Genomic DNA, 10,168 nt, shown 5'->3' on the forward strand with positions numbered 1-10,168 from the left:
TGACTGCAGAAGTTATATTGTTTAGAAAATATAGATCCTATAACAAATAAACATATCTTCCCTTGGTCTCACATGGAAGTTGAAGTTTGAACACAGTCAGTTTCAACCTTTACCCTTTGGCCTGATTTGCTCTAGTCTTAACCAGATCTGCTTTATTCATATCACTAATTGAAGTCTGGGCTCTATTTCAGCATTTTTTTTTAACACTTGCTTTATGTGTTAATACTGATATTCATATCTGCTGAGCTCTAGCTCTGAGTTTCAGGTGTAATACAGATACCCAATGCTCCAGAGACCAGTCGGGTTATACACCAAGGGATCAACATCTCAGAGTTTGGAGATAGCCATTACAATTCAGGAATAAGTTGGACTGCTGTAAGAGCTTGCAATCTAGGGACCATTACAATAATAATTTCCCTGTTAGGCTGTGCTCTAAGATTCAATTCTGAGTTTACACATTGTAGTTAGTCCATATTGGTGAGGCATTATAGTGTTTCCCTTGGTTTCTCCTGTACTTCACTCAACATGCTGTCTACAGGATTCATTCACATCCTTGTGGGTCTCACAGCTTCACTCCTTCTCGTAGTTACTCAATATTCTGTTGTATGCCTACATCACAATTCACCATTCTGTTCCTCAGTCAGTGTACCCTTAGGCCACCTCCACCCATTGCAAATCATGAACATTGCCTCCATAAACACCAGCGTGCGAGTGTCCATTCATGTCTCTGCTCTCGGATCTTCCAAATACATACCCCATAATGAGGTTGTAGGACCTTATGGCCCCACATACTTAGCTTCTTGTGGAGCCACCACAGTGACCTCCAGAAAGGCTATACCATTCTGCCTCCTTATAAACAGTAAATAGGTACATCCCTCTCTCCATGTTTTCACCAGCACTTTTACCTCTATTTATATTTTTTCTTACAATCTTAGAGAGATATATTCACATAACATACAGCCATCCACAATGTACAATCAGTTGTTCATGGCATCATCACATAGTTGTACATTTATCACCACAATCAGCACTTGAACATATTATTAGGAAAAAGTGTTTTTTTTTTTTTTTTTTTGGTGAATAATAAAAAAGATAAAAATAAAAAAAATAAAGCATCATACAATACAATATAATAGTAAGGACAGAAAATAACACCACTACCAAGAATCCCATATTCCTCCCCTATATCCCCCTCTCATATACACTTAGCATTGGCATATTGCCTTTGTTACATTTAATGGAAGCATATTACAATGTTACTGTTGATCATAGACTCCAGTTTGCTTTGAATACGTTTTTTCCAAAATACCATCCCTTTTTCAACACTTTGCATGGTTGACATTCATTTGTTCTCCCACATGTGAGAACGTTTTTATATTTGTACAGTTGGTAACAGTCATTGGCCACTCCAGTTTTTGCCAAGTTATACAGTCCCAGTCTTCATCACCTATCTTTACCTCTGGTGTCATATATTCCCCTATTCCATCTCTTTCAGCCTTACTCACAGACCTCTTTGTTCAGTGTACTTACAATATTGCGCTACCATCACACAGTATTATGCTATTTATTCTGAATCTATACAATCAATCCTGCTGAGTATTCTGTAGTCCTTCAGCATCAAATGCCTGATCTCTACCCTCTTTCTATCTCCTGGTAGCCTGTGTTATCAGCTTTTAACTCTCAAAGTTTGCTCATTAGTGCTATTTCATATTAGTGAGACCATACAGTATTTGTCCTTTTGTTTCTGGCTAACTTCACTCAACATAATGTCCTCAAGGTTCATCCACGTTATTATATGTTCCATGTCTCTGTTCTGTCTTACAGGTGCATAATATTCCAGCATGTGTATATACCACAGTTTGTTTATGCACTCGTCCATTGATGGACATTTGGGCTGCTTCCATCTCTTGGCAATCATGACTAATGCTGCAATAAACATTGGTTTACAAATGTCTGTTTGTGTCTTAGCTTTCAGTTGCTTTGAGTATATACCTAGCAATGGAATAGCTGGGTCATATGGCAAATCTATACTTAGCTTCCTGTGGAACCTCCACACTGTCTTCCAGAGTGGTTGCACCATTCTACATTCCCACCAGCAATGAATAAGTGTTCCTCTTTCTCCACATACTCTCCAGCACTTGTAATTTTCTGTTTTTTGGATAATGACTATTCTGGTAGGTGTGAGATAGTATCTCATTGTGGTTTTGATTTGCATTTCCCTAATAGCCAGTGAAGTTGAGCATTTTTTCATATGCTTTTGAGCCATTTGTATTTCCTCTTCAGAAAAGTGTCCATGTTTTTTGCCCATTTTTTAATTGGGTTGTTTGTCTTTCTGTTGTTGAGTTGTAAGATTGCTTTATATATTCGGGATATTAAACACTTGTCTGATATGTGGTTTCCAAATATTGTATCCCATTGTGTAGGCTGCCTTTTTACTTTTCTAACAAAGTCCTTTGATGTACGAAAGTGTTTGATTTTGAGGAGATCCCATTTGTCTATTTGCTCTTTGGTTGCTCACACTTTGGGTGTTTAACTTTCACTTATTTGTGGATTTTCCAGTTTTCCTTCTGTCATTGATTTCTAGCTTCATTCCATTTTGATTAGAAAAAATGCATTGTATAATTTCAAACTTTTAAAATTCTTGGTACTTTTTTTGTGACTTAACATATGGTTTATCCTGGAGAATAATCCACATGGACTTGAGAAGAATGTGTGTTCTGCTGTTGTTGGGTGAAATGCTCTGTATGTCTGTTAGGTCTAGTTCATTTGTAGTATTGTTCATGTCATCTGTTTCCTTAGTGATCTTCTGTCTAAATGTTCTAACCATGGATGAATGTGGCATATTGAAGTCCCCAACTAATATTATTGTAGAGGTATCTATTTCTCCCTTCAGTTTTTTCTATGTATTCTTCCTTTATTTGGGGTACTGAAATTCAGTACATAAATGATTCTGATTGTTATTTCCTCTTGGTGGATTGACCCTTTTGTTAAATATATAGTGTCCTTTTTTGTCTCATGTAACAGATTTTGACTTAAAATCTATTTTGTCTGATATTACTATAGCTACACCATCTCTCTTTTGGTTACTCTTCGCATGGAATATATTTTTCAGCCCTTTCACTTTCAACTTATTTCTGTCTTTGGGTCTAAGGTAAGTCTTTTATAAATAACATATATTTGGAGCATACTATTTTATCCATGCTACCATTCTTTTGCTTTTGACTGTAGAGTTTAATCAATTTACTTTCAGTGTAATTGCTGATAAAGCAGGACTTACCTCAGCCATTTTCTCTTTTGTTTTGTGTATTTCTTATATAATTTTCCCCTTTTCCTTTATTACAGCTTTATTTTGTGTATAGTTTATAATTTGTGATGTAATGGATTGATCCCTTCCTCATTTCTATTTCTGTATGTATTTGAAATGCATCCTTTTTTGTTACCCTGGGGTTTGTATTAAACAGCTTAACTGATTAACCTACTAGTTTGAAATAATGTGATCTTTACTCCAATACTTTATACTGTCTCTGTTCCTATACCCCTCTGTTTCTCCTATTTACTTTGTTTGTGTCACATACTATCTCTTTATCTCTTGCATGTCCATAACATAGAAATATGATTATGCCTTATACCATTGTATTCTAAATCTTACAGGAAATAGTAAATTTACATACCGAGGATACAATACCAATGAGATTTGCATTTATTCATTTGTTAACTTTTTGGAGATTTACATTTCTTCATACTGCTCCAAGCTACAATCTACTGACCTTTGCTTTCAATGTGAAGAACTCCCTTTAGTTTCTCTTGTAAAGTGGAATCTGGGTGAAGAAATCTCACATTTTTTTTTTTATATTTGTGAATGTCTTGAACACTCCTTCATTTTGTAAAAACAATCAGTTTTATTCACACACCATACAATCCATCCAATGTGTACAACTGAGCCAGAGTCATTGTCAAGCACAGTGGGGAGAAAACTGAGAGACTTGGTTCAGAGGCAGTTTAGTCTAAGACCTGGAAAGCCATGGGGAAACTGGCAGCTGGAACTGCAGTCAAGCACAGTAGGGAGAAACCAAGAGACTGTTTGGAGGTGAGTTAGTCTAAGACTCGGAAAGCTGCTGGGGAACCAGCAGCTGGTCCTGCAGTTGAGCACTGTGGGGAGTGCCTTCCATGCCCTGGGCACCCACCTCAGTATCTGGTGTGCATGATAACCCTTTGCACACCTGTAGTTAAGAGCCCACATGCCGGGGATAGTCTGCTGCAGCAGGCAGACAATCACAGAAGTGGGTAGTTTCCACACCCAGAGTAGCCATCTTTGCAGCTGGCTGGGAGAATCCTCTTCACATCACTGTGGCTGAGAGCTTCCCTGAGGGAACTCAGGATTCAGCTGGCTTGTGATGGTGCAAACATCTCCTCCACAGAAGCCTGTGGTGTGCACAGACTAGAGGCAGGGGTGCCACATGGAAGTGCCAGGAACCCTCCACCAATCCCAGGGACTTGTGGGTCCACAGCAGAGAGGGACCATGGGGGATCTGAATTGAAGGGGTAGACACATTCTGTAGCCCCAGGGTATTCCACCTGAAGCCCAGGGAAGAGGAGGGAGTACTGTGTCTTTTGTGTGTAGTTCAGCTTACTCTAGACCTTTAACTTAGACTCTGTTTAGTTGATCAGAGATTTTCACCTCTTGTTTTTCTGTTTCTTGCCCTGCCTCTATGTAGCCTTTTTGTGTGGTGATCTCCTCAGATATTGTCAGCCCCAGTCAGGTTTTCCTAGTCCAGAGGGGCCCAGGTCTCAGGAGGAGGGTATGGAGTTTCCTTGAAAATAAGACCCTCCTGTGAGGCCTTTAGACTTTGTGCTTCTCCTATGCTGTCCAGCAGGTGGTGCTTGCCAGCCCAAAGTTCCCCCACCAGTGTAAGGAGGCAGGGAGCCTTTAGTTCTCCAGGTTACCCTAACCCAGTCTGGGACATGGCTGACTGAAGCTAGTTAATGAATTCCAACCCCTGGGACCTGAGCTCCCAAAATGGCTGGGAATTTATGGTGTTTAGCAAACTTTCTTTGCCGCCAGTCTTATCGCTTTGTCTGTCAGAGCTATCTTAGCTTTGCTCTTGCCTGGGCCCAAATTGCAAGTCTTTGAGGCTTTCTGTAGTGGGCTTCTTAGAGTAATTGTTTTAGAAATAGAAAAAAAAATTAAAAAAAAGGAAGGGCCCAGTATGGACTATTTACAGTCTTGCGGATCTAATGGGCTATTGAAGTGCTAAAAGACCAGGAGTTGAGGGCAATTAAGGAGCAATGGAGAAAGCAGAGAAGCTGGCTTTTCAGACAAGGGCTCTCCCTCCCTGGAATTGCATATGTGTCTGATTCTCTTTGAGCCCTGTCCTTCTCCATATTATGTTCACCTGACTCCATAAAGTCTCTGTTTTTATTTGTTTTCTATTTTTTGCTGTTTTGCTAGCCCTATCTCCTTTCTTCTGTGCTGACTGCTCCCAGATTTTCTGGTGTCTGCTCTCAGTTTATCTATGGTTTCAGCTTTCATTCTCCCTCCTGATTCCCAGCACAGACTGCCCCTCCTCCCTTGGGATTGTGCCTGGCAGGGAGGGATGTGGGCCCCCCGTCTTTGAGAATTTACAGATTTACCTGATCTCAGCTGTTCCATACATTCATGAGTGTTGTATGGAGTGTGTTCAATCTGAAGTTCCTCTGTGGCTACGTTCCATGTAGTTCCTGGCTTTCTACCAACTGCCCTGGAGGAGTAACTACAACCTAGACCTCACCACTCTGCCATCTTTTATCATATGTTTTTGAGTCATTTTTATTTCCTCTTCAGAAAACTGTCTGCCCATGTCTTTTCCCCATTTTTAATTGGGTTGTTTACTCATTTGTTGTTGTGTTCTAGGATCTCTTCATATATTCAGAATTTTAAACCCTTATCTGTTACATGATTTCCAAATGTTTTCTCCCAGTTTTTCAGCTGCCTATTTACTTTTGTGACACAGTCCTTTTATGCACTAAGGTATTCTATTTTGAGGAGATCCTGGAAACCACCTCCTATCACAAGATCTTTAAGATATTTCCCTACATTTTCTTCTAAAACTTTTATGGACTTTGCTCTAATGTTTAGGTCTTTGATCCATTTTGAGTTAATTTTTCTATATGGTATGAGATAGGGGTCTTGTTCCATTCTTTTAGATTTCAATACCCTGTTCTCCAAGCATCATTTCTTGAAGATGCTGTGCTGTCCAGTTGAGTTGACTTGATGACCTTATCAAAGTTCAGTTGTCCATAGAATAGAGGGCCTATTTCTGAACACTCAATTTTATTCCATTGGTCAGTATACCTAAATTTATGTCAGTACCATGCTGTTTTGACCACTGTGGCTTTGTAATATGCTTTAAAGTCAGGTAGTGTGAGACTTCTCACTTCATTTTTCTTTCTCAAGATATTTGTAGTTATTTGGGGTACACTGCCATTCAAAATAAATTTGATTATTGGTTTTTCTATTTCTGCAACTTAAATTGTTGGGGTTTTAATTGGTGTTGCATTGAATCTATAGATGAATTTGGGTGAATTGACATCTTATCTATATTTAGTCTTCCAATCCATGAATGCGATATGTTCTTCCATTTATTTAGATCTTCCTTGATTTCTTTTAGCAATTTTTTTTTTTTTTTGCAGTTTTCTGTGTATAGATCTTTTATGTCCTTGGTTAAATTTATTCCTAAATATTTGAATCCTTTTCTCTATATTGTAAATTATTTCCTCTTCAGATTGCTCATTAATAATGTATACAAACACTACCAATTTTTGCATGTTGATCTTGTATCCTGCCACTTTGCTCTAGTCTATATTAGCTGTAGTTGCTTTGCTGTAAATTTTTTGGATTTTCTACATACAGGATCATGTCATCTGCAAACATTGATGGTTTTACTTCTTCCTTTCCAATTTGGATGCTTTTCATTTCTTTTTCTTGCCTAATTACTCTAGTTATAAATTCTAGCTCAATGTTGAATAACAATGTTGACAGTGGGCTTCCTTGTCTTGTTCCTTATCTTAGAGGTAAAGCTTTCAGTCTTTACCCATTGAGTATATTAGCTGTGGGTTTTTCATATTTCCCTTTGACATTTTCTTCTTAATATACTTTAGCTCTGTATTCATAGTTTCCTTCATCTCCTTGAATGATTTATGAGATTTGTTTGAACTTCTTTGGTTAGTTATTCCAAATTTTGTGTCTCCTCTGAAATTTTAATCTGTTCCTTTGACTGAACCATATCTTCCTCAATTTTAGTATGGCTTGTAAATTTTGCTGATAATTGGTCATCCAATGACCTTGATCAGTTAACCTTGAAGGTCCATTTTTCCCTTTGTGTAGGGTTTTTTTGCTGATTGGCTTTGTGTTAAGTCTCTTCTTTGTACAACTCATTCTGGGCCTTTAGAGTAGCCAGAGTTGAACTGTTCAGATTATCTCAACTCTTCTTCATTTGATTCTTGCCCTGAATATGTGGTTCAATTTTTAAGATTGCATTTTTGTGCAATTGTTTCACCTCCAGGAGAAAGCTTCTTTTCCTCTGTCCCTTCTCTGGGAAACTTGACATGTTGTCTTCATTTTTCTGCATAATTTTCTCCCCATGTCTTAAGATTTGCTTAAATCTCTCCTTCACTCAGTGCCCCCTTTTCCTTATACTTTTCAGTTCTTGAAACTGTCTTGTCTTACAGTGATTCAATTTCTCCTGCTTTTTATTCTCTGACATTTTTTTTTTGCCTCTGGTTTCTTCCCATTTAGGGTACCTTGCCCCAGGGAGGTAGATGGAGTCAATCCCAGAAGGCAGGTTGATCCAAAAAAGTGTGTTTTGCATTCAGGTGGTCCATCCACAGAAACTTGATTAAGTGTGTGCAGGTCTCACCAACAATTCTCATGTGGTTCCTCTCCTTTTTCCCCTTGGGGCCCTTTGGTATGCAAAATACCTCAGCAGCTTGTGTTCCACACTGACTCTGAAAAGTTGTTTCCCTGTTCCTGGATATGTGTGGGGTTTCAACTCATTGCCATGAGTGGCCCTATTGTCTGTATCCATGGCAGGAAGTCCCTTGGTCGTGCTGCCTCTGTGTGACTCCCAACCAGCATTGGACTCAGTGAGAAGGGGGTGACTGGACTGGCAAGTCTGGGACAGAAATTTTCTACCTGATCTTGTAGATTATTTTTATTTGTCTTTGATTCAGTGTTGTGGAGTCCTTCTCCGGTCTCTACCAACCTCCAGAGTTCTAGACAAGTTGGATTTATCATTTTATTTTTGATTCTGAGGGGAGAGTTTTCCAGGGGATGTCTTATATTGCATGTTGATGAGGTCACTCTTCACTGCTTGTTTTTGTAAGTAAACTTTTATTGGATCACAAACAGACTTATTCATTTATGTATTATCTATGGATGCTTTTGAAATACAAATACAATGGCAGAGCTTAGTAATTGCAGAAAAGATGTATCACCAATGAACCTGAAAAAGTATTTACTGCCTGGCCCTTTCCATAAAACATTTTTTTTACCCCTGATCTAAAAAACATGTATTATAAAATGATTGTGATGTTATAGATTATATAATGATAATGATAATGACAATGACAAACATTAGGCATATGAAAACAAGGTAAAACTAAAATATTGGCCACAAATAATGTCTAGAATGGAAGAGATTATTGAAGTTAATGTATTTTTAAATCCTTGTATTGGTTGATAGAATGAAAAGGATATTGACTAAAATTAAATTTTTAAGTGAAGTATCCATATTACCATTATAAGTGTTATAAGTGTAATCAATAAAATTAGTACAAAGTATACTTTCAAAATGGTAGAAGGGAAATATGTATTACTAATTAAATTAATACACAAAAAATTTTAGTAAATGTTAATGGGGATAAAATATAGAAAAACTCAGGGTGAATAGAAAGCACAAAATAAGATGAGAGAAATAAATCTAAATATATTATAATCTTAACAGTGCAAATGGACTACATGTATCAGTCAAAACACAGAAATTGTTTAATTGCATTTAAAAATCTATCCATATATCCTTTACAAAGAACGCAAAAGAACTGTTAATGATATATATCAGTAAAATATTAACCAAGAAAAAGACTGCTGTAGCTTTACTAATCTTTGTTATTTTCATTAAAATGAATTCTAAGGAAAGGTATTTTTTATGGACCAAGAGGACTAATACATAATTATAAAATGTAATATACACCTAATAGCATAGATTTGGTTTATATAAAATTAACCTAATTATAAAGAAGGAACAGACAAGTCACCAATAATGGTAGGAGATAAAGACATAGAATTTTGAACACTACAATTTACAAGATTGATCTTATGATCTTACTGAAGAACCCTGTGACCAAGAAGTAAAAAATACTCACATTTCTCAAGCATACATACACTATTTATGAAAATTGAACATGAAGAAATGCATAAATGTTTCAAGAAATTTGTAAGAATATTTGTACAGATCACATTCTCAACAATGATACAATTAAGTTAGAAAACAAAATAGCTAAAAATAGCACCATTCATTTAGGAATTTAGAAAAACAAAACAGTTCTATATTTCATAGGTCAAAACATCATAATGGAAAATAGAAAATACTTAGTACTAAACAACAATTAAAATCTATTTATAAATTTTATGAAATGCAACTAGAATACAATTTAGAAGAATTTTATAGCCTTAAATGCTTGTACTAGAAAATACTAAGTATTAAATAATAATTGGATAGGCATGAAATTTGAAAAATTGAAAAAAATTTTCAAAAGAATAAATTAAAAAATAGTGGGTGTCAGGAAATAGTAAATATATGAACAGAAATTCATGAAGTAAAAAGTGTTGCAATAAGGAGAAACAACAATGAAAAATATGATTCTTTCACAGTCATGAATAGACAGGGTTTTTGCAAGATATCAAGAAAAAATGAGAAGGGATAAATAAACAGGAATGAAAAAGGGGAATAATAATGGATGCAGTAGAGGTTATAAAATAATAACCATAACCATATCTAGGAAAATTTTATGTCAAAACTTTTATAGACATAAAATAATATTGACAATTTTCTCAAAAAAATAACTTCAAAACTAAGTCAATAATAAATAGAAACACTGAGTAGACTTATAACCATTAAAGTAATCAAATCAT

This window comes from Choloepus didactylus, chromosome X (assembly GCF_015220235.1).
Source record: "Choloepus didactylus isolate mChoDid1 chromosome X, mChoDid1.pri, whole genome shotgun sequence".
Taxonomy (NCBI): Eukaryota; Metazoa; Chordata; class Mammalia; order Pilosa; family Megalonychidae; genus Choloepus; species Choloepus didactylus.